This window comes from Macaca nemestrina, chromosome 12 (genome assembly GCF_043159975.1).
Source record: "Macaca nemestrina isolate mMacNem1 chromosome 12, mMacNem.hap1, whole genome shotgun sequence".
NCBI lineage: Eukaryota > Metazoa > Chordata > Mammalia > Primates > Cercopithecidae > Macaca > Macaca nemestrina.
This window is the reverse complement of record NC_092136.1, coordinates 116,867,973-116,893,348: the sequence shown is the minus strand read 5'-3', so window position 1 is coordinate 116,893,348 and position 25,376 is coordinate 116,867,973. Positions and strand designations below refer to the sequence as shown.

General features: G+C 38.8%; 1 protein-coding gene across 7 annotated transcripts in view; it reads left to right on the top strand.

The window, feature by feature from the left end:
* LOC105476441 (SIK family kinase 3) overlaps positions 1-25,376 on the top strand; it is a 258,371-nt gene that overhangs the window by 33,692 nt on the left and 199,303 nt on the right. Inside the window, exon 1 of one of the 7 annotated variants that reach the window (XM_071075987.1) lies at positions 651-748. The exons of 5 other annotated variants lie outside the window; for them this stretch is intronic. The gene's annotated coding sequence lies outside the window, so the exon portion shown is untranslated. Of the gene's footprint in view, positions 1-650; positions 749-9,776; positions 9,798-25,376 lie in introns of those variants that run through there. One more of the 7 variants, XM_071075988.1, reaches the window with a different exon arrangement.

The window sequence follows — 25,376 nt, the reverse complement described above, 5'->3', positions numbered from 1 at the left end:
CTCGCTGTGTCACCCAGGCTAGAGTACGGTGGCACAATCTCAGCTCACTGCAACCTCTGCCTTCTGGGTTCACGCCATTCTCCTGCCTCAGCCTCCCGAGTAGCTGGGACTACCGGCACGTGCCACCACGCCCGGCTAATTTTTTGTATTTTTAGTAGAGATGGGGTTTTGTCATCCTGGCCAGGCTGGTCTCGAACTCCTGACCTCGTGATCTGCCTGCCTTGGCTTCCCAAAGTGCTGGGATTACAGGCGTTAGCCACTGTGTGGCCGACAAAGTTATTTTTTATGGGATCAATTCCTGAGTTTTATCTAACACGAGAATTTTAGCAATTAAAAGTCAAGTGCAGTTCAAATATATTAGTTTAGGTAGTATTTTCAGTGTTTCAAGAGAGCTCAGTAGCTACTAATTATCCTGCCTTTGCTGTAGAAAGAACTTAAATGAAAGATCTGTTTTAAGATGCCTTTTTAAAAGGTTGGTATAAGAGTTGAAAAATCAAGATCTGGGCAGCAGTGGAGAATTATGAAGTCTGATAAGATAATATGCTAAAACTGTATTGTTAATTCTGATTTGTGACAGTGCTTATCAGTAGAAAAGAAATGTGATCTGTGGTTAAATACTGAACTGCCACTAAATGTAAAATGTTTTTTAGATGAGTTGGAAGAATGCTGAACCAGTCTTTATTGCCCAAGATTGCTTTGAGTCAGCAATCTCAAAGAATAAAGAAAAAGGAGTTAAGAGTGAGAGGCAGTAAGTAGTATGTTTTTTCATTTAAGGTATCTTGAAGAGATAATTAAAAAGATGTAGGGGTATAGGAATTTTGATGTTTCTCTGGTGTTAATGAAGTGTACTATAAATTAGATAATACAAGCACGCTAAATTGTTGTTTTTTTCTTTTTTAAATTCTTGGCAGTTACTGACAAATTACAGTCAGGATCGAGTTTAAGTCTCACTACATGAATGACCCTGACATTGAAAACACTGAAGGATTTTGACCTTAGTTTTGACCTGGCTTTATCCTGAGCAGCCTCTGTGAATTCTTAATGCTGTGCTCTTAAACAGGGGTACTTTTCCTAGGTGTTTTTGATACCGTATTCATTAGCATATAATAAAGTTATCAGTGTCCCTGAAGGCTGATTTTTTTTTCTGACTGAATATGAGATATGGAGCGTGCAATTTGTAGTTATTGCTATTAACATTACCAACAAGGTTTGTATTTTTCTTATAAGATGGGGAATCTTAAGAAGCTTCAGGCCAGGCACGGTGGCTCATGCCTGTAATCCCAGCTTTGGGAAGTTGAAGTGGGCGAATCACTTGAGGTCAGGTGTTTGAGACCAGCCTGGCCAAGGTGAAACCCCGTCTCTACTAAAAATATAAAAAATTAGCCAGTTGTAGTGGTGGATGCCTGTAATTCCAGCTACTTGGGAGGCTGAGGTCCAGGAGGCAGAGGTTACAGTGAGCCGAGATCATGCCATTACATTCCAGCCTGGACAATAAGGTGAGATTCCATCTAAAAAAAAAAAAAAAAAGAAACTTCATTAAGAAATTAAAGCCTGGGTATGTTCTCCTTGATAATTTCTTTTTATTCCATCTTTATTGGTAAATCAGGCCAGAAGGATTATTTACCTTTTGAAAAAGGGAAACTAGGTTCTACAGTTTGGTTACAGATATCCTGGCAGCTGACTTTACATTGGGTAGAGGAGACTGCCATACTTAGTGGTTCTGAGAAACCAAGAAAGTATTGCCTGTTACAAATATGATAAAAGGTATTGAATCTTCCCCCTCCTTTGTGGGGGAATTCCAGCCTCACTAATTTATGGTTTCAGTGTAGTTATGGTCATAGCTTCTGAGATGTGGGTACTCATTGAAGCTAATAGTTTTAGAGAAAGGGGAGGGTGTTTAATTCCAATAACTGCTAGTTTATATCACTTTAATAATTTAGGTCTAATGATATGAAGATTAGTTAGTATAAGGCAGATATACATGTAATACATTCTTTTAAATATTGTACAAGGAGTAAGAAACCCCTTTAAGTAGTAACATAGTTCATTATAGCAGCTGAACATTTCTAAGTGCAACATTATAGGAAACCAGTAAAGCCAATTTCTGATTTATCTGTAGCAAAAGAATTTAATATTCTAACTTCAGCAAAAGGCAATTAAAAACAAACTTAAACCACATTGTGTGCTTTTAATACATATGTTTTTTTCCATGCTGTCTGATGTATTTAGTTCTTAGTCATTTACTTCCATTAGTTTCCAGATTGGTTGAGGGAATTAAACTGGTAGCCAAGTTACCTATACGAGATTTTCCTACTGTGTATGTGAACCACTCTTTCTGGGAAAATCCTTCCATTGGCAGTTTTCTTGAAGACATGCACTTTTTCCACACTTAGTGATTTGGGGGCTGAAGCCTGCAGTTAGCCTGTATTTAGTCAGAGGTGACAAATGGCTAGAATTTTTTTTTTTTTTTTTTCCAGTTTAGAGATTGAGAAATGATTCAGAATTGAAACTAAAGTGAATTTGGACTTACTGTATTTCTTTGCAGTTACTTTTAAACAATTGCTGTCTGTTACTATTAGGCATATTTTGGACGTAGGGGTTCCATTTTGGGCCGATATTTGGTGTTATGTTGTTAAATTTCTTGCCTGGCTTAGATGGTTCACTGTTGAAACTAAACTGGAACTAGGTTTGATCAGAGGGCCATTGGAAATGCATGTAGTGGCCCATTTGGAGCGGACAAAATTTGACATATTTTTACTTCAGGAATTCTTAGGAAAATTTGGATAACGTGAGAATATATTTCCAAATGTTTTAACATTTTGGGGTTAAGTAATTGTCAAGGGAAAATCAGAAAGCTTGTAATTCCTGCTGAAAATATTAGCCTGCTGAAATATTAGCCTATTTCCTACTGAAAATATAACATAGCAGGCCCGGCACAATGGAGTTCACGCCTGGCTAATTTTTGTATTTTTAGTAGAGATGGGGTTTCACCATGTTGGCCAGACTGGTCTCGAACTCCTGACCTCAAATGATCTGCCCACCTAGGCCTCCCAAAGTGCTGGCATTATAGGTGTGAACCACTGTGCCTGGCCTGACTTTTTTATTAAAAAAAAAAAATCTATAGCCAATTGTCCTAACAGTTTATCATTCACTCACTCACTTGAAACAGCCATATTAACATATACTCTTTATTTACTTATGTGCCTATACTTTGTTTTAATTACTGTAACTTTAGAATATGTTTCAAAATTTCATTAACTTATAATTGATTCTCTTTTTTTGTAACATATCATCAGCAAATAGTAATTTGGACTCTTCCAATATTTCTGCTTATTTATTGACATTTTCAAAGAATAGCTTGTGATTGATGATAATCATACCAGCAAATACAGTGCTTTTCAACTTAAATATGCACAGAAATTACCTGAGGATCTTATGCAAATGAAGACTCAGTAGGTCTGGAGTGGCCTGAGAGTCTGCATTTTGACAAGCTCCCAGGTGATGTTGACTTATAGGTTCATAAACCTTATTTTGAGTTACAGGGAACTAAGATTTATTGAGCACTTAATTTGTTCTGGTCAGTACTTTTACATCTATGAACTCATTTAATCTTTAAAACTCCATGATGACTATTATCCCCAATTTGCCAGTGAAGACACTGAGACTTTATAACTTACCCAACGTGACACAGCCATTAAGAGGAAGAGCCAGAGTGAGCCCCAGCAGAGTTTGCACCCTTAACCTCTTGAATATATTGTTTCACCACATGCGTGTGCACCCACCCACACACAGACAACAGACATTATCTTCTCTTGTGTGCCTCAAATGGTAATACCTTAAAATTTTTTTAATGAATAGGCTTTATTTTATCTATTTTTTGAGGTGGGGGGTCTTGCTCTGTTGCCCAGGAGTGCATTGGTATGATCACAGCTCACTGCAGCGCTGAACTACTGGGCTCAAGCCATCCTCCTGCCTCAGCCTCCTGAGTAGCTGGGACTACCAATGTGTGCCACCATGACCAACTAATTTTTAATTTTTGGTAGAGACGAGGTGTCACTGTGTTAGCCCTGCCTGGTCTCAAACTCCTGGCCTCAAGCGATCCCTTCATCTCAGCCTCCCAAAGTTCTGATATTACAGGTGTGAGCCACAGCTAGAGTTTGCAGAAAAGTTGAGCAGAAAGTACAGAGGAATCCCACATACCCCATTATCTCTGCCTGTCCCCACAATTTTCCCTGATACTAACATCTTGCATTAGTGTGGTACATTTGCTACAATTGATGAGCAATGTTGGTACATTAACTAAAATCCGTAGTTTACATTAGAATCCATGGTTTGTGTTGCACATTTGTAAGAGTTTTGACAAATTTGTAATGTTGCATATCCGTTATTACAGTATCATACAGAATAATTTCACTGCCCTAAGAATTCCCTGTGCTCTACCTATTCATCCCTTCCTCTCCCCAGTCCCTGGCAATCACTGATTTTTTTTTTTTGTTGTTGAGACGGAGTTTTGCTCTTGTCACCCAGGCTGGAGTGCAATGGCATGGTCTCGGCTCACTGCAACCTCTGCCTCCCGGGTTCAAGAAATTCTTCTGCCTCAGCCTCCCGAGTAGCTGGGATTACAGACATGCACCATCACGCCCGGCTAATTTTTATATTTTTACTAGAGACGGGGTTTCGCCATGTTGGCCAGGTTGGTCTCGACCTCCTGATCTCAGGTGATCTGCCTGCCTCGGCCTCTCAAAGTGCTGGGATTACAGACATGAGCCACCATGCCTGGCCAATCACTGATCTTTTTACTGTCTCCGTAGTTTTGATGTTACCAGAATGGCATTATTGCATGTAGCCTTTTCAGACTGACTTTTTTTCGCTTAGTAAAGTACATTTAGGTTTCCTCCAATTTTTTATGGTTTGATAGCTCATTCTTTTTAGCACTAATATTCCATTGTCTGGATTTCCACCGTTTATTTACCCATTCACCTATTAAGGAACTTGTTGGTTGCTTTCAACTTTTTTCAACTATGAATAAAGTTGCTGTAAACATCTGTGTGCAGGTTTTTGTGTGGATATGTTTTCAGCTCCTTTGGGTAAATACCAAGGGCACAACTGTGTGATCATATAGTAAGAGAATGTTTAGTTTTCTAGAAACTGCCAAAGTGTCTTCCAAAGTGGCTGTACCATTTTGCTCTCCCACCAGCAGTAAATGAGAGTTCCTGTTGTTCTATGTCCTTACCAGCATTTGATGTTGTCACTGCTTTGAATTTTAGCCATTCTAATAGGTATGTGGTGTCTCATTGTTGTTTTAATTTGCAATAGCCTAATAATATATGATGTTTAGTGTCTTTTCATACACTATTTGCCATCTGTATGTATCGGTGAGGTATCTGTTCATATCTTTTGCCCATTTTAAAATTGGGATATTTGTTTTCTTATTGTTGAGTTTTAAGAGTTCTTTGTATATTTTGGATACCAGTGCTTCACCAGATATGTATTTTGCAAAGATTTTCTTTCAGCCTGTGGCTTGTTTATGCCGTTAGTTTTTTACCATTAAATATGTTGCTTGCTCTCTGGTTGTGACAAATAATCATCAAGTTAAGAAAGCTTCTTTCTTTGTCTCTCTAGGAGCTTTTGTCAGGAATGGCTATTCAGGGAAGTCCTTGAAAATTATTTGGCTAAACAAATAGAATAAGCTTTGTTTTTAGCAAGGCATCCTGTTTTATTCCAAATAATTAAAAACACATTCTTTATAGTGTTATATTTAAGACTGTAACGGAAATTTTAATTGCTATTCCTTCTAAATCATTTCCTCTTACTCCATGATTTCGTGTGGCTTTAATGTCCATATTGATTATTTGTCCAGCATCTTAATCTCATCCGACTTGGTCTTTCTTGTCTCAGCTCTCTGTTCTTCCACTTCTCTGTAACAATTTATTTCTGTGGCCAAATGTCCACCTCTGGAATTACAAATTTGTAAATTTTACTCTTTGAACACAATTTCCTTTTCAGTTCTTCCATTTGCTGAATTTATTTTCTCATTTCACTGAGGCCACCAGCCCCTGAAATCTCCATTGTCTCCCAATTTGTGACATTCTTCCTGGCATCACTTTATCCCATATGGACGCCATAATTGGTCACTTTCAATGAGTCATCAGTATCTGCAGTTCTCCTGCATCTTTGTTGTTCTTTCCCACATGCCATGCAGATCTCCAGCTGTGGATTAACAATACTGCCCTTTTTCTGTGTTCCCGCTCTAGGGCCTGAAGAAATGATTTCATCATATTAATTTGTTCTTTTACTAATCCATGAGTTTTAGCCTCATCTGTGCTTGTTATTCTCTTTAGTAGTTTTCTCACTTGTTTGGCGTTGATTTCATTTCTCCTTCACCGGAATGACAGTTCTTTCTAAATCTTTCCCCATTTTCCTTTGGTTCATGTCACCTTCCTCCATTGCAGCTGATTCTACACTTCAGCAGAGTGACCTTTAAAAAAAGAGAAAACAACAAATCTATTATGTTATTTCCTGTACAATACTATTCATTATAAAGATGGAGGTTTTTTTTTTTTTTTTTTTTTTGAGATGGAGTCTCACTCTGTTGTCCAGGCTAGAGTACAGTGGTGTGATCTCGGCTCACTGCAGCCTCTGCCTCCTGGGTTCAAGCGATTCTCCTGCCTCAGCCTCCTGAGTAGCTGGGATTACAGGTGCACACCACCACGCCTGGCTACTTTTTGTATTTTTAGCAGAGATGGGATTTCACCATGTTGGTCAGGCTGGTCTCGAACTTCTGACCTCGTGATCCGCCTGCCTCGGCCTGCCAAAGTGCTGGGATTATAGGCGTGAGCCACTGCACCTGGCCGGAGGTAAAATTCTTAAGTTTAACAGGATCTTTCTGGTTTTCCAGCCTCATCTCTCTCCTCTTAGTGCCTTAGCTTCACTGGCCCTTTTTCAGATCCTTCACATGCCAGGCTCATTCTTAGCACAGGGCTTTGTATATGCTCTTCTCTCTGCTAAACACCTTTTTTCTTGGCGTGTTTAACTTGTATTTATCTTAAGGACTTAGCTTATATGTTCCTTTCTCAAGAAAGTTTTCTCTGACCTTCCATTTGCCTAAAGGTACGTTAGATTCCCTCTGAAATAATTAATAGTAATGAAAGTAACAACAATATTATTAGCATCAACCTTTGAGTGTTTATGAGTTGCATAGACTGTTCTTAGCACTTTACACATAGGAACTTTTTTGGTTTTCATAGCAACCCTATGAGTTGTTTAGGTGGGTAAATAAGTAGGACCTAGAATTATAGATGAGGAATGTTAAGTCACTTGTCCAAAGTCCCACAGCCATTTGGTAGCAGAGTTGGAATTTGAACCCAGGCATACCCCAGTGTCCATGTTCTAAACTGCTGTGCCCTACTGTGGTGGTGAGTATAACTGTTTAATGTTTTTTGTTAATGCCCACATTTGTTGGTAGGCTCTAAGCTCCTCGAGGTCAGAAATCATACCTGTCTGGTTAATATCCATGGCCTAGGACAGAGCCTGGCATGCAGTAGGCTGTGACCGAGTACTTGTTCCTATTGAATGAATCACAGCTTGCCAGTCTACTAAACTGGGGAAATAGAGGGTTTCAGTGTGATCCTTTTCATTTTTCCTCCCTGCTGCTTCCAAATATTAAACTCCCTTGATCAAAAGAATAGGTGCCTGTGTTTATTTCAAAATCTAACCCCTCTACCTATATGCCTTTTATATTCTAGGAGTAGTTTATGTACTTCGTAAGAAAAATTAGTGCAAATGTATATAAAGTAAAGGTATACGTCTTCCATGTTTTCCTCCTTTAACATTTTACACTTCCGAGAGGTGTCAACTGCTAGTAGTTAAATCTTCTTCTGTACATGTACACATTTTGTGGACACTTAAAATACACAAAGATAGTGTATGTAGTATTATCTAACTTTTAAAAATAATCAATTATTATATTGAAGGATAGTTTCACAAGATGTCTCCACTGAGGGAAACAAGGTAAGGGGTACAGGAGATCTCTATTGTTTCTTACAACTGCATGTGACTCTACAGTTATCTCTAAAGAAATGTTTAATTAAAAAATAAACTCTAGAAATGTTTTCATGTCAGCATATTGACCTGTTTCTTTTAAATGGTTGTGTAAAATGTTATTATATAGATGTGTATTACTTAATTTCAGCTTTCCCCTATTGATAGACTTTTAAGTTATTTCCATTTTTTCATTTTCACCAGTATTGCCGAAGGTGGGCCATCCTTGCATTTGTAGGTGCAACCTTGGTTGGTATATATTCACAGCCAAGTTTTAGAAGAGGAGAAAGGATCAAAAGATGGGCATATTTGAAATGTTGATAAGAGTTGGCCAGACTGTCCTCCAGACAAGTTTATACTTTCGCTAGCAGGTGGGATAGAAGCTCTGTGTGTTTACCTGCACTGTCCTGATCTCATTCTGCCACTTCTTCTTGGGGACTTTGTTTTATTAATTAATCCTTTTCCATTTAGTATATCTACTTCCCTGTTGGTTCCCTTCTGTCTCCTCATCCTCTAGCACATCCTCCAAACTGATAGAGCTTTTCTTTGGTCGCTGTCTTAGTTCTTTTGTGCTGCTTATAAGAGAATACCTGACGGTGGATAATTTGTACGTAATAGAATTTTATTTTCTCATAGTTCTGGAGGCTGGGAAGGCATTGGCAGGTTCATTGATGGGGATTTGGTCTCTGCTTCTTAGACGATGCCTTGAATGCTGTTTCCTCACATGGCAGAAGGCAGAAGGGCAAAAAGGGAGTAACTCTCTCCATCAAACCCATTTATAAGGGCACCTAATTGCATTCATGAAGGGAGGAACCCTCATGACTTAATGATGTCTTAAAGGCCTGACTTCTTAATACCATCACATTGGCAACATCTGACTTTTAGAGGGGGAGACATTCAAACTGTGGCCCTAGCCAAGTCCTTCGTGTGCTTTTACTTATCTTTACAACCATCCTATGAGGTAGTGCCTGTTTCTCTGCCTACTTGTTAAGCGATTATATTCTTCTGGATTTTGTCCTTGGCTCCTCTTCCCAACCCACCTGTAGCCCCACTTTCTCTTCTCTTCCCTCGTCTAACCCAGAGAGACCAGAATTTGAATCTGGCTCCATTATTTTCTCCCTAAGAGACATGGAACGATTTAGTTCATCTTTCTATGTTTCTCTTTCTTTCTCTGTAAGTAAGAGTGGGGAAGACTAGAGCTACCTACCTCAGGATTGTGTGGATTAAATGAATAATGTATGTAAAACATTTAACATAGTGTCTCATGTACACTAAGTACTTAATAAATGCTAATAATAGGAATAGTAACAGTATTATAGTTACATTGTTATTATAAATCTGTATCTGTGGTACTCTTAGCTTAAGTTCGTACAAAAATATTGAGCTGCCTGTTAGAAATCTACATTTGGATGCCTCCCCAGATATCTTAAACTCAGTTTATCTAAAGTCAGAGTCTTTCTGTGGCTTCAGTGCTTAGTGACTGTGTCCCTGAATAAACTACTTATTTTCTTTAAGCCTCCATTTATGAAAGGGTGATAATCAACTTACTTGATCAGTATTAAATGAGATAATTCTTGTAAAAGTATTTAGCATAGTGCTAGTATATACTAATATCTTAATAAATATTAGTTGCTATTATTATTATTCCTGTTAAATGTTGATCCTCTTTTTGTCCTGTTCTGCCCAGAAAAAGAGCCTCAGGATAGCTTTGCCTGTCTGCCTGTCTTCCTTATTCTTCATATGCAACCAGTCAGCAGGTACTGTTATTTTTTATTTTCATTTTAAACATTTTAATTTTTATTTATTTTAAAATTAGTTATAGAGATGAGGTCTCACTATGTTGCCCAGGCTGGTCTTGAATTCCTGGGCTCAAGCGATCCTCCCACCTCTGCCAAAGTGCTGGGATTACAGGTGTGAACCAGTGCGCCTGGCCTATCAAGTACTGTTGATTGTGCTTCAGAAACGTGCTTGCATCCATCCTCTCCTTATCATTTCTTGACACAATTATTGTGGTAATCTCCTAATTGCTCTCCTGGCCTCTTGACCATCTTGTACCTTTCATCCTGAGTTATCTTTATAGTAGGTAGATCTGCTCATATCACTCAGCAGTAAAGGCCTCAGATGGGTCTCTCTTACCTGAAATATAAAGCCTCCAAGGCCCACTACACCGCAGTCATCTTTAGAACCTCCCCTCTTGTTCTGGGACCCATGTGTCCTACAGTATATGCAGATTACTGACTGTTCTGTGACTGCACCCTGTACTCTAAATCTCTTACCTTTGTCTCTGACCTGCTGTTGCTGTACCTGCATTCTTTTTGCTTAGAGTGTTGTCCCCTCAAGCACTCCCTGCTAATAAGCACTCAGCCTTCCACCCCAAGCATCTAGTCTGTCTGGTGAATTCCTGGTGATTCTTCAGTGGTCTGTCTCAAATATATCTTCTACTCTCTTCTCTCTTTAGTTTTAACTGCCATCCAAGGCAACATTAATTAGTCGCTCATTATAAGAGGCAATATAAGCTGGTGTGGGGTATACACCCACAATCCTAGCTACTTGGGAGTTTGAAGCAGGCGGATTGCTTGAGGCCAGCCTGGGCAGCATAGCAAGACCTCGTCTCTTTGAAAAAAAAGAAAGAAAACGCTGGGTGTGGTGGCTCACATCTGTAATCCCAGCTCTTCGGAAGGCCAAGTCAGGAGGATTGCTTGAGCTCAGGAGTTTGAGACCAGCCTGGGCAATATAGCGAGAACCCATCTCTACAAAAGCTAAAAATATTAGCCGGGCATGGTGGCACATGCCTGTGGTTTCAGCTACTCTGGATGCTGAGGGAGGAGGATCACTTGAGCTCAGGAGTTTGAGGCTGCAGTGAGCCATGATTGTGCTACTGCACTCCAGCCTGGGTGACAGAGTGAGACCCTGTCTCAGGGGGAGAAAAAAAAAAAAGAGGCAAATATAGTGGTTAGTTAAAATCCCTGAGTTTGGAGCCAGACGGCCTTCGTTATTAAGGTAGTTGTATGTAACTGGGATGAAACTGTTTAACTTCTTTGTGCCTTAGTTTTCTCATTTATAACAAATGAATAATATTAGTCTTGCTGTGAGGGTTAAGTGAATTAATGTAGGGAAAATGCATTGAAAGGGCTTGCATGTACTAAGTACTTCATAAATATAGCTATTATTATTATTCTCAAAGCATTTCTAGGCCGGGCGCGGTGGCTCATGCCTGTAATCCCAGCACTTTGGGAGACCGAGGTGGACGGATCACAAGGTCAGGAGATCGAGACCATCCTGGTTAACACGGTGAAACCCCGTTTCTACTAAAAACACAAAAAATTAGCCGGGCGTGGTGGTGGGCACCTGTAGTCCCAGCTACTTGGGAGGCTGAGGCAGGAGAACGGTGTGAACCTGGGAGGTAGAGCTTGCAGTGACCTGAGATCACGCCACTGCACTCCAGCCTGGGCGACAGAGTGAGACTGCGTCTCAAAAAAAAAAAAAAAGCATTTATTACATACTTATCTATAATAGCATTTGCCACTTACTTTTTTTTTTTTTTCTTCCAAGACAGAGTCTTGCTCTGTTGCCCAGTTGGAGTATAGTGGCATGATCTAGGCTCACTGTGACCTCCGCCTCCTGGGTTCAAGCAATTCTCCTGCTTCAGCCTTCTGAGTAGCTGGGATTATAGGTGTGCACCACTATACCCAGCTAATTTTTGTATTTTTAGTAGAGACAGGGTTTTACCATGTTAGTCAGGCTGGTCTTGAACTCCTGACCTCGTGATCCGCCCACCTTGGCCTCCGAAAGTGCTGGGATTACAGGTGTGAGCTGTTGCACCTGGCCTGCAGTTATTTTGTTGTGTATATTTCCCAATAGACTGTGGTTTCTTTGAAGGTGGGACTATTTTAATCATCTTCGTGTTATCAGTATCTAGTACACAGTGGGACCCAGTAAGCAATCAGTTGTGCTGTTTGTGTAGCCCAGAATCCTCCTGTGCCAGATCCTTCTGCATTGCAACAGTCAGCAGCATACATCTGGAAATTACTGCTTTCTGAAACTATGGCATTAGAGCCACAAAGCTGTTTGGGATTGGACCTCACAAGCTCTTCAACCAGAAATTTGCTATTACAATGAAACTTCCTATCTGCAATAGGTAGACTGTAGCTGACCGCATGTGGTCATTGGAAGGAGGTTACTTCCAGAGCGTAAGATAACTTCTGGTTCAGTTTTGCTTGAAGGGATACAATCCAAGGCCAGAAAGTCTACTACAAAACTTTTGTTTTGTTGGGGATAATAAAAAGAGCTGTTTCTGCCTTTTCCACTTTATTCTTATAAACCTGCTGAAGATTGAAATGTTAAAATGTGATTCAGAGAAGAGATTTCTTTATTGTAGACATGATAGAGAGCTCAGAATGAATGCCAGAGACAGACTCTTTATAGAAGATTTCAGGGTATTAAGCCCCTAAGCCCCTTATGGTCAGGTTTTACTGCCAACCCTTAACACCCCACCATGCCTGGGCTATTGCATTAGTAACTGGTCTTTCTACCTTTAGGTTCCCTGCAGTCTCTCCTACCTACTGCTGTGATATTAATATTTATAAAGCCCTACTTTGATTTATCTCATGCATTATAAAAAATCCTTGCAAAAGTACCCCATTATATACAAGGAAAGTTCCAAGTTTTAGCTTGTCATTCTGGACTTGTATTGTGATTATCCAGAGATAGATTTCTTTTGTTTTCTTTTTTTTTTTTTTGGGGGGGGGCGGTTTCACTCTTGTTGCCCAGGCTGGAGTGCAGTGGCACGATCTCAGCAAACTGCAACCTCTGCCTGCCGGGTTCAAGGGATTCTCCTGCCTCAGCCTCCCGAGCAGCTGGGATTACGGGTGACTGCCACCACGCCCGGCTACAAATATATATATTTATAAATATATAAACAAACATCTATAGATACAGAAGAGGTTCATTTTATATATATAATAGATTATAGATGGGTATAAGAGGAGGTTTATTATGGAAATTGGCTCATGTGATTCATGTGATCATGGAGGCTGAGAAATCATGTGATAAGCCATGTGCAACCTGGAGAACCAGGAAAGCTGGTGGTGTAGTTTAGTTGAAGTCTGAGGTCCTGAGAACCAGGGGATCCAAGGCTGAAGACCTGGGAATTGGGAAGGGGTGGTGTGCTGGTGTAAGTCCTGGAGTCCGAAGACCCAAGGACCGGGAGCTTTGATGTCCAAGGGCAGGAGAAAATGGATATCCCAGCTCAAGAAGAAAGAGTGAATTTGCTCTTCCTCTGCCTTTTGCTGTCTCTGGATGGAAAAGGGTTAACAGATTATGATGCCCACCCATATTGGTGAGTGTGGGGCTTCTTTATTTAGTTTACTGATTCAAATGCTAATCTCTTCCAGAAATACCCTCAGAGACCCACCTAGAAATGTTTTACCAGCTGTCTGGGCCATTCCTTAGCTCAGTCAACTTGACACATAAAATTAACCATCACGGGACTCTTCTGCAGTCTGACTCTGGTTACCTTTTCTTCCTTATCTTCCACTATATCCTAGAACGAGCTCTGTGGCTTACCTGGGCTAGTTGTGATTCCTGTAATATGAATTGCACTTTACATTTGTAGCTACCCAGCACATTTACCTGTTGAAATTTTGCTGCTCTTTTAAGAGCCATAAAAAAAAAAAAAAACTTTATTTATTTATTTATTTATTTATTTTTATTTAAAAAAAATTTTTTTTTGAGATGGAGTCTCACTCTTGTTGCCCAGGCTGGAGTGCAGTGGTGCAATCTGGGCTCACTGCAACCTCTGCCTCCCAGGTTCAAGTGATTCTCCTGCCTCATGCTTTCTCAGTAACTGGGATTACAGGTGTGCGCCACCATGCCCGGCCAATTTTTGTATTTTTAGTAGAGATGGGGTTTCACCATGTTGGTCAGGGTGGTCTCGAACTCCCAGCCTCGTGATCCACACACCTTGGCATCCCTAAGTGCTGGGATTACAGGTGTGAGCCACCACGCCTGGCCAGTCATGAAGTATTTTAAAGGACGTAGGTTCTGACACTCTTAAATTCAATAGGCCAAAGTTCCTGGCATGTTTTTGTCTTGGATATGTACCTCATAGACCTTTCTTAGTAAATATTGGGAGAAATAAGTTGGTTTAATAATGAATTATAGGGAAAGTTTTAATTGACCGTATGTCTGTAGAATTAAATGTATTTCATTAACTTTTTAAAGGTAAATAAATCGGGGTTTCACCTAAGTGTCAAAAATATGATTTTCACCAATGGCCTAGTTATTTTTACCATATTTGCATAAATAGCCTTCTGATTTTTCTCAAGTTAACCTGTATGTTTGTGATATGAAAGTCCTAGTATGTATAGAAAAATAGTACCAAGATGAAGTATAGATCGTCGTTCTGAACCATTATTCCTTGGCAGACTGAACTATATTTAAAGTTTTAGAAATAAATCATACTTCCATGTCTGAATAAGACCTTAGTCTTATTTAAATAAATGTAGGAGAGATGGAGAAAGAATAAGATTTGCCTAAGAATGCTAATATTAAGATGAATGGCAGGTAGGACACACTGAGGCTATCTGTCAGACACTGTTCTCAGTGTTTTACATTCACCATCTTGCTTCATCCTACAACAGACTTTATCGCTTGATTAGAAGAAAATCAGTATGATCTAGATGTTCTCATTGAATAACATTTTTTCATAAACAATTTAATTTCATTTAATTTATATTGTAACTATTTTTTATATAAGTAAAGATGAGGTCTCACTATGTTGCCCAGGCTGGTCTCAAATTCCTGGGCTCAAGCAGTCCTCTTGCCTTAGCCTCCAAAGTGCTGGGATTACAGGCATGAGCCACCACATCTGACCCTGAACTATTTTAAGGCAACAAGTATTTACTGAGTTCCAATAAATGAACCAAGCCTGGTACTTTAGAACCATGATCTCAAACTGGAGGACATATCTAAGAATATCTAGGCTTGGATTGTTTTAAGAGAATAAATTTCCAGGTTCTCAACATTTTATTGATATTCTTTTCCTGAAATTGACTTGTCTAAAGGCAACCCTGGTATAATGCTAGTTCGCCTTCACTACCTCCCTTTAGCCGTGTGCCTTCTTATGATTAACAGAAGACAGCCATACCTTTCACCCGTCTTGAATCTCACCATTGTACATTTCTATGAGGTATAAAATCCTCCAGGATTCTAACAAAGGGATAGTCAAAACATTAGTGTCACGTGTGAAACTTCCTTTTATCAAGATATATATCTTCTGCATACATACATCTTTTTAAGAGATGCATCTCCAGAAAAGAAAATTACTTTTTATGTTTAGTTCTCAAAATTTGTAACATTTGCATTGTCTTCATCAATTGTGTTTTACTGTAATAGTAACCATACCACAATCCAACATAAATAAACAACAATATACATGTTTTCATTAAGGAAAGTATGGTAAAAATTATATTAAATACTGTGGAAGAAGCAGAATAGAAATACAGTTTCAGGGAGACAAAGAAATGGCATAGCATTTTATATAGGAAAAAAAGATTCTGTTACAGTTTTAAAATGCAGGATGGGGGAATATCAGATTGCCCAGGTGTTTAGATTTTGTTGGAATTAGTGATACAGCAGGGTTTTTTGTTTGTTTGTTTGTTTTTAAGACAGGGTCTTGCTCTGTTGCCCAAGCTGGAGTGCAGTGGTGTGATTTTGGCTCACTGCAGCCTCTGCCTCCCAGGCTAAAGCAGTTCTCCCACCTCAGCCTCCTGAGCAGCTGGAACTACAGGCGAGTGCCACCATGTGTGATTAATTTTTGTATTTTTTTGTAGAGATGGGGTTTTGCCATGTGGTGCAGGCTGGTCTTGAACTCCTTTCCTCAAGTGATCCACCTACGTCCGCCTCCCAAAGTGCTAGGATTACGGGCGTGAGCCATTTTGCCTGGCCAATATAATAGGTTTAATAGCTTTAAAATTAGCAATATAATAGTGTTTTTAGATGTCAGTTCTAAATAGGCATAGATTGATAGATAAATGAAAGTATAACCTTTGCAGTGATTAAAACCTGTAATGAAAATTTTAGATGTCAACCTCAGAATATTCAAGGAGACACCTATTTTCCCCCCCAATACATTTGTTTTAGTAGGTATGTGAGCACAACTTTTGAATAGTGCTGTAAAGGATATAGAAATCAAGAAGAAATATTTTTTGCCTTCAAGATGCTTCTTAGTTAAATGGTGAAGCAGGGGCATAGAAACATGGTTTGGCTTAAATAGAGCCTTAATTGTGTCATGGTATTTTGCTGTTTGCTTAACATGGGCATTGTGCCTTAGTGTTGTGTCATGCTTGTTAAAATGACCCTTGAGTGGTAGTTTAGCTCATATGTGCTCTGTTACCACATAGGCTATTGTGTAGAACAGTGAGGAATTGTATATTGTGAAAGACAGATGGATAGGAACAGTGCCCACTGCACTTAGCACCAATGAATGGTAGGGCTTTCTCTCATTGTCTAGTTCATGTGGTCAGAAAAAACATTAGACTGGAAGTCAGGACACCCTAATTCTCCTCCCGAGTCTACCACAGAACATGTGACATTGGCTAAATCACTTAACACATTTGAACTCTAGTTTCCTCATATAAAAAAAGTGTAAACTGGATGATTTTCTACCTGTGAAGTTTAGAGTTCATAGATTTTTACACAGTATATTCATTTTAGAAGGGATAGGTGCAGCAAATTTTAAGAAACAGATGCCAAAATAACGGAATAGATTACTTACTTACTGTAATATGCGGAGAAGAGTAGCTTACTACTACTTATTTATCTAAGTGTGATTAGGACAGTCTGTTTTATGGCCTGTTGTAAGTGTTGTGGGTCTCACCACTGCCCTTTTTATTTAAAAAGAGAGAGAATTTCCTCTACTTTTGAGAATTAGAACAAATTCTACACGGGATTAGTAAGCGAGAATACCAAGTTCAGCTTCATGCCAGTGCCTCTAGTGAAAACCACATTTTTGCAGTGTTCTAGCAGAATATTAAAATGGCTTATGGATTACAGACAGCTCAGGCTTTGGTCTTTATAGGTCAGAGGTGGAAACCAATGGAGCAATTACCTTTCAGTCTTGTGGGCGGGGCTTCTTAGGTTCCTTATGGAGCTAAAGTGAAACTCTGGAACAGTTCCACTAGAATGGCTTTCCTGGGAGCTTATGAGGCTTATATTCTGAAACTGATACTCTTGTAGTACAAGAATAACTACAAACTGATGTGGAATTAGGAGGCCAGAGAGGGGAGAAGCCACATGTAGCTCTCATTCTCACAGGTCCTTTGGCTGGCGAACAGAGGTTTTTTCCCGTCACTAAGCAGATAACTTGGTTATATATTGACAAATCCTCTCTAAACAATTCTTAGAATAGAAGACTCTGATTCTGTTTTGTGCTTTGGAGGTGAAGGGGAAGAAGAGTATTGAAATGTGTGAAATTAGCTTGTGGTGGTTTAACATGTGCAAATATTATCTATCTAAGCAGTCTTCATCCCCTATATGTGTTCTTAAATATGGTCCCCATTGTTTGAAGCCAAGAAAGATAACTGAGGAAATCCTATGGCTGATTTGCAGATGTTATTACCCATTATTTATTAGCCTCAGTATTGGATAGTTTGACTGATTTGCCATGTTGGCTTTTAGAAATGGGGGTCTTGCTCTGTTGCCCAGGCTGGAGTGCAGCGATGCATTCCTAGCTCACTGCAGCCTCGAAGTCCTGTGCTCAAGTGATCCTCCTGCCTCACCTGTGAGTAGCTGGGACAACAAGCATGTACCACCACTCCTGGCTAATTTCTTTTTTTACTTTTTATAAAGGCGGGGTCTCCCTATGTTGCCCAAAGGCTGATGATTTGCCTTTTTTAGATAGAAAACCTGGACTGGGCCCTCAAGTTTTTAACTTTTTTTTTTTTTCTTGGTGATACAAAATATGGGGTGAAAAGGACTGTTAAAGTGACCAGGCTTGGTGCTATTTGAAGCCGAAGAGGGAAATACTATTTCCTGGCAGGCTTTATTGTGTTTTTGTATCATTAAATCTCTAAGTCAGCAGTTTACTTTTTGTCTAGTGGTATGTCTTGGCTTGTCTAAATGAATCATAATTAAAATTTAGTCTCTGGGACTCAATCTTGTCTAAGTAGGAGTTGTAGTTTAGATATACTATACCTTGCTGTGTATAGAATAAGAATAGTATAGGTCTGCTGTGATCACTGAGATGGGTTTTTATAAGTACTAAACTTTTTTAGAAGCATAGTTTTCTTTATCACCTGTCCCCCAAAAAGTTTAGAAAGTGAAAATAAAAAAAGTAAGTAAAAATAATGGTATTGGAGTTATAATTTGGAAATTTGTTTCATTCACTTGCATTTTAATATTTATTATGTAAACATGAAATTATAAATTTGTTTCCTTTGAAAAGATTCAAGAAATAGAATAGTTTTAAAAGTAGTCTTTTACATTCCTTTGCTCATTGACAAAATCATCATCAGGAACATCGATTCAGGGAATGCAGCTTCTGATCCATCTCAAAACTAACATTACTAATACTTGCTATGGTCATTTGACACAAGTTTTTATTGAGCCAGGACTATACTGGGGCAGTAGCCTTCAAGTCAGTTAAACATGAATTAAGAACTTGTGTGCCAGGTACTGCACTAAATAGGTTAATGGCATAAAGGTGAATAAAACATTGTTTATACTGTGTTTTGTTTCACACAGGATTTGAGATGGCTGACAGAAAGTAACTAAAGTGAGATTGTAAAATATAACTGAAGTTCAGAACCAGGGAAAAGATAAATTAGATTTGGAGACCAAGATATGGTTAAATAATTAATTAGACATGAAACCCTATGACTGAGCAGTTCAGTTTAATGTTGATTTTAGTAGTGATATGATATAGAAGCTAAGCTTTGTTATATTCATGCAATGTTGAGGCATGGTTAATTTATTTAGCAGGATTATGAAGAGTTCAGGCATTTTTTGGAAACTCCTATGAATATGTCATCTAGAATTGGTTTTGTAAAATGGTAGTGCTTGTACTGTTTAGTTACATGTGTTGAATATCAGATGGATTTCAGTATTTTAAAAAAATTTTTACTTAAGCCTCATAAGTCTCATTGAGTGGGGAGACTACAGTATAAGTATCCAGGCTCAAAACTGAACTTCCACCTTATTTTTATATGGTAATGGGTTTTTGTTTAGATGATTTATATGTTTTAATTTTGAGATGGAAAAAGTAGAAGTGGATTGTAGTGTAGAAACTACTCTATTTCCTTTTTTTCTTCTATTTTTATTTCAGTCATTAAGCTTTCCCCATCTTTAGTCTGTTGAGTTGTTTCATGGCACCTTTGGAGGGATGTTGGGAATGCCCTTTGCTGAATCAAAAACTACTGTTTCTCCAACTTTACAGGTTAGAGAAGGTCATCAAGTCAATAATTTATAATTTTAATATGGAAGCTGTTTTGGGAACTCTTGTGGGCATATCTTGGTTTTAAAAGAAGAAAAAACTTTACTGATTTAAGGGGTATATAAACACAGCTTTCTGACAGTAGCTTTTGATTTTATTGGTTCAACAAATATCATTGTTGCACAATACATAATCTTCCACTGTGGCAGCTAATGAGATACAAAACTGCATAATTGCACCAAGTTATTTTCCTTATAGAATTTGGCGGCTACTAAGTAAACAACTTTTAAAATTTATCTTAATTGGTTTAGTTATGTGCCATCATTGAATGAGTCTTATATTTTTCTTCATGCTGTTGCACTCCACATTCTTAGTTGAACAGAGAAAGATATTATTTTAAGGGAGGGCTTGATCTTTTAGCATTTTAGCCAGTTGGCTTTTCTTAATTGGGATGATTACTCATATTTAGATGAAATCTAGCTCAGGAACCATAGCAAAATGCTGACTGAAAACATTCCGGTAGTCAGTGTGGAGGAAAGACTCCTGGAAAATAAAATGTCTCAAGGTTGTTTTGAAGTTCATCCTCATTGTTTTTATTTATCCTTATGTGTGTTAAGTATACGAAGATTCCCGGTTGTACCAATATTCTGGCGAAGGCCTGTACTGTGTCTCAAACGCTTCTAATGCAGATACTGACTTTTAAAAACCAGACACATGTGGATGTGCAGCAAGACAACACTCTGGCCTTTAGCCATCGTGTCTCCTTTCTTACCTGTGATTGTGTTTACTAGCATATTTCACATTTCAGCCAATAGAATCTAAAGAATTCAAATGAGAACATATAGGACCTGTCTGCCAATAGGTTTTAACTTCCGGAAACTGGAAGTAGCTGTTGAGAGCACTGTGGGTTTAGTGAGAAAGAGTGCTGTGGCAGAATGGACAGTGTCTACTGTAGGCTAAAAATGGGGGAACTATAGCATATTATGCACCTTCTGTAATCCTCGAAGTCAGTTATTAGCAGTTGAACATGCTCTCTGGTCATAATGGCAGTCCCCAGGCTCCAGATAATAATTTGAGCAGGGAGCTGGGAGAAATAAGGAAGACATGAGTACATAGGACAAAAGTGGGCCAGAAAAGGAAAAATTGCGTACGAATGGAAGAATAGAGAATGGAAAATGGTAAACTGGAGAGAAAAAGACGAAAAAGATATGAAAAAAAGAGTAGGGATAAACGGACCCTACCTGTTTCCTTTTCTGATCAGTAAAGGAAAATACTTTGTGAAATCCTTAAGGCATCTTTGGACAAGGAAATTGGAAGTTAATTCAAATTATATTGTCAGAGTTTAGTCTTAAAAGTTGTGTTGCCAGGTAGAAAACAAAGTATGATAATCACTATAGAACTCCTTTAATTGGTTTACTTGCCTCTTAGGGTAAAGACAAAATTAGACTTCCAGAGTAGTCTGTGATCTTGGAAAAGTCTTTCTGAAAAATGATTATAGGACTGTTAAGACATCTCCCAGCTCGTGTCATATGGCATCATACTTTTCCCAATTATTTTCAGATATTTTAGTATCAAAGTTTTCTAGAATGAGTTTTGTAGAACACTAGTATCCCTCGTTGCTTATATTAGGAGGAAAAGGATTTTTTTTTAGTAGATAAGTTTGGGAGTATATAGAGTGAACAAAATTAGTTTTTAAAATTATATGACATTTGAGAGGTCTTGAAGTACCAGTGTCTTGTGGATCCCTGAAGGGCTAGATGAGGGTGGGGCATGTAGCCTTTCTCAAATTTATGTGACTACCATACAGTTTGAGGAAAGCTGGTCTATATAAATGTGTTACCTGTGAAACCTGGCTTTCTTCCACATCTCCTCTGACTTGCTTTGCTATTTTTTCCCCTTACAGTACTTCCTGCTATCCCCTTATTTGGGGGAATTCTCTCTTTTTTCATTTTTATATGTATATTCCACTCTGAGCAATATTAATACTAGCTTACATTTTAAAATATATTCTGGAGATCCAATGTACAATATGAGGACTATAGTTAATAATGTTGTATTGTACTGGGATTTTTGCTGAGAGTAGATTTTAGTTGCCCTTGCTAAAAAAAAAAAAAGGAGGCAGGTAACTGTGAGGTGATGGATAAGTTAATTTGCTTGACTATAGTAACCATTTCACTATGTATGAGTATATCAAAACACTGTTGCGTACCTTAAATATATACAATGAAAAAAGAAAATATGATGATGGAATTTATATTTGAACTCTTTATTTGGATCTTTAAGTTTCTGGATAATCTGGTCCCTAATCGAATCTACATTTCCAGGTTTATTCATCACCAGTCTTCCATGATAAGTCTTCACTTGAGCTCAATTTCTTTACCATTCCACGATTATATTCTGTATGTGGAATATTCTTCTCTACTTTTCGTATTATGGTCTAGCTCAAGTGCACCTTTTCCATGAGACCTTCCCTGATACCTTTAGCTAGAAGTTATCTCTTCCTTGGCACATCTGTAGCATTTATGAACTAATACCTATAGTGTTATTTCAGATTTATTTGTGGTTATTTATGCACATGTCTTAGATTTTGAGCTTCAGAAGAGAGAGAATAGCATGCCATATCAGCCAGAAGCTTGTAGCTTAACTATTACCTAGTAACGTTATTAACAGAGTAATAATATCAGGTAACATTTATTGTTTACTATAATAAATGGCGAGCACAGTTCTAAGTGCTTTAGATAATTAATGTAGTAGGAAGTAGAGTAACTTACTCAGTCACATACCCAGTTAGTGATGGAGCCAGGATTTGAACCTAAGCATTCTTCTGCTCTGTATCACTACACGGTGCTGCTTGCTATAGTAGGTGCTCAGTGAGATTTGAATGAATGAATGAATGAATGAATGAGCAGACAAGGCTTTGAAAAAGAGGGCCCATCTTCTGTGGCTCAGGCTCCTAAGGCACTTTCTTTTCCCCTTTTCAAAGCTGACATTTATCATTTATCTAGCCATGTGATGTTTTCAGTGACTAAGAACAATTAGCAAGAGTTCAGGTGGGTTGTGGGAGTGGTAGAGATGAGTGTGTGGGGAAATGTGTTTAGTCACTGTGTTTATTTTATGTGTACACTAGAACCTGCTGCTATCCTTGTTGAAGAAATATTGGTGAGTCCAGGCTTTGGAGTCAGAAAAACCTGGATGGGAGTTTTAGCTTCTTCATTTATTAGCAGTTTGGCCAAGTTTCTTAACAGTTAGTTCTAAACCGTAGTTTTCTTCTTTGTAAAATAATAGCAACTACTTCTTTAGTGTCTGTGTGAGGATTAAATCAGATGATCATGTAAAGCACTTAGCTGTAGTACCTACTACATATTAAGTGCCCAACAAATGTTACTTATAATACAATAGGTTTTACTTACTATAAAATTAGCTCCTTATCTCTTTTAAAAAAAATGTGTCCTTTGAATGTGGACCTTTAGATTTTAGTCAGCTAAAGCATTAAGTCTGTTTTCTTCCCCTCCCTCAACTCCACAGTAACATGTCTGTTTATGATACGCAGTGAGAACTGTAGCGTACATTGCACCATTTGTACACTGCAAGCATCATACATTAGTAACGAGTCTGTCATGAGCTGAGTTAATCGTAGGGTTTGTTCTGAACATTTTCTTGCCAGGCATGGTGGCTTACGCCTGTAATCCCACTCAGCACTTTGGGAGGCTGAAGCGGGAGGATCACTTAAGTGAGTTCAAGACCAGGGCAACATAGTGAGACCACACCTTTACAAACAAACACAATTAAAAAATATATATTTTTTCATTGTTGAGCTTTATTTTCGGTGTTTGTAATATGAAGACGATAGGTATCTTTTAATTTATTAAATAAGGTTTATTAATTATGCTTTTTCTTTTAAATGACAGCCTTGAGTCAAATTTTTGTGTCCTTGTGCTAAGAATTACAGTAGTCTCAGTGTAGAGCCGAGGTGATTCTGATGTAGAGATGCTCCATGAATGTGGGATATTTCTTTTTCTTTCTTTTCTTTTTTTTTTCTTTTTTATTATTATTATACTTTAAGTTCTAGGGTACATGTGCATAACGTGCAGGTTTGTTACATATGTATACTTGTGCCATGTTGCTGTGCTGCACCCATCAACTCGTCAGCACCCATCAACTCGTCATTTACATTAGGTATAACTCCCAGTGCAATCCCTCCCCTCTCCCCCTTCTTTCTTTTCTTTCTCTTTTTTTTTGAGACGGAGTCTCACTCTGTCACCCAGACTGGAGTGCAGTGGCACCATCTCAGCTCACTGCAGCCTCCGCTACCGGGTTCAAACAATTCTCCTGCCTCAGCCTCACGAGTAGTTAGGATTACAGGCAGACACCACCATGCCTGGCTAATTTTTGTATTTTTAGTGGAGATGGGGTTTCACCATTTTGGCCAGGATGGTCTTGATCTCCTGACCTCAGATGATCCGCCAGCCTCGGCCTCCCAAAGTGCTGGGATTATAAGCATGAGCCACTGCGCCCGGCCGAATGTGGGACATTTCGAAGAATCTTAGCTTTGATGCATCTTTGGGAAAGAAATGTGTGATTATTAACAAAGGTAAGAGTAGAGGAGAGTCATTGCAAATAAAGAATCTTGTAGCGGCCGGGTGCGGTGGCTCATGCCTGTAATCCAAGCTCTTTGGGAGGCCGAGGTGGATCTCCTGAGGTCAGGAGTTCGAGACCAGCCTGGCCAACGTGGTGAAACCTCGTCTCTACTGAAAACAGAAAAATTAGCCAGGTGTGGTGGCGGGCACCTGTAATCCCAGCTACTCAGGAGGCGGAGGCAGGAGAATTGCTTGAACCCGGGAGGCAGAGGTTGTGGTAAGCCAAGATTGCACCACTGTACTCCAGCCTGGGAGACAGAGCAAGACTCTGTCTCAAAAAATTAAAAAAAAAAAAAAAGTATCTTGTAGCAATTTATTCTAGGCCAGAGCCACAGTTTGTGTTGATTTGGCTAGAAATTATTAAAGTTGGTATTCTGTGAAATTTTCTTTGAGTGGTTCTTTGTTTGGTTGAGCGGGTTCAGATGAGGCTGAGAAAACAGGAAGATTGTGCTTGGAAGACGGGGAGAAGGCTGTCCTTAGGCCAAGGCAGGTCAGTCATTCTATAAGGAGAGTCTGTATACGGGATGTTTCCGCTTTTAAAAATATGGTCTGATATGCAGATTCACTGGTGCAAATGATTCTGGCAAAGGTTTCTACTTTCTTGATTCAGGAATAAGACAAAAGAGTTTTCCACCACAGAATACACAACAAAAAAGAGACCTTATAAAACTTTTCAGAACTATACAGTGGTATGACTTTATGATTTCTTGATGAATTCAGCGTTTGAAAATGGAAGAAATGTGAAAACAGAGGAAAGGTGCTTAGCATAGGAGTGAACTTGTTTCTTGGCAAGGAAACCAGTGTCGGGTGTTTGAATCACTTGGCTTTGTGGTGGTTCTGTTGGTTTGTGTGTGTGTGTTTTTCTTCTTCTGCTTGATTATCATCTCTTTTTTCTGCCTTGAAAACTTTCTTTATCTAGGGCAATCACCCCACTTACACAGGAGGCAAATTCAAAGCTAGTTGCCTTATGCTGTTAAAAGCTGTCAGATTCACATCCTTTGCCATATCCTTCTTCAAGAGTCAGGACAATGAAGATAGGAGTCTAAACATGGGGCCAGAGTGATCTGCGCCATCCTCAGTACCAACACCTATTTCTGACAGCTTAAGTTGCTTCTCAGCCTTAGTGAAACTTTCTCAGCTATTCTGGCTCATGATAATCATTCCCTCCTTTGAACTAAAATAGCCTAATTGTCTCTGAGTCATGTGGCAATTAGTCTTGTTTTGGTTTCTGATATCTCTTGCAATTGACTTTTATTGTTAATGTATGC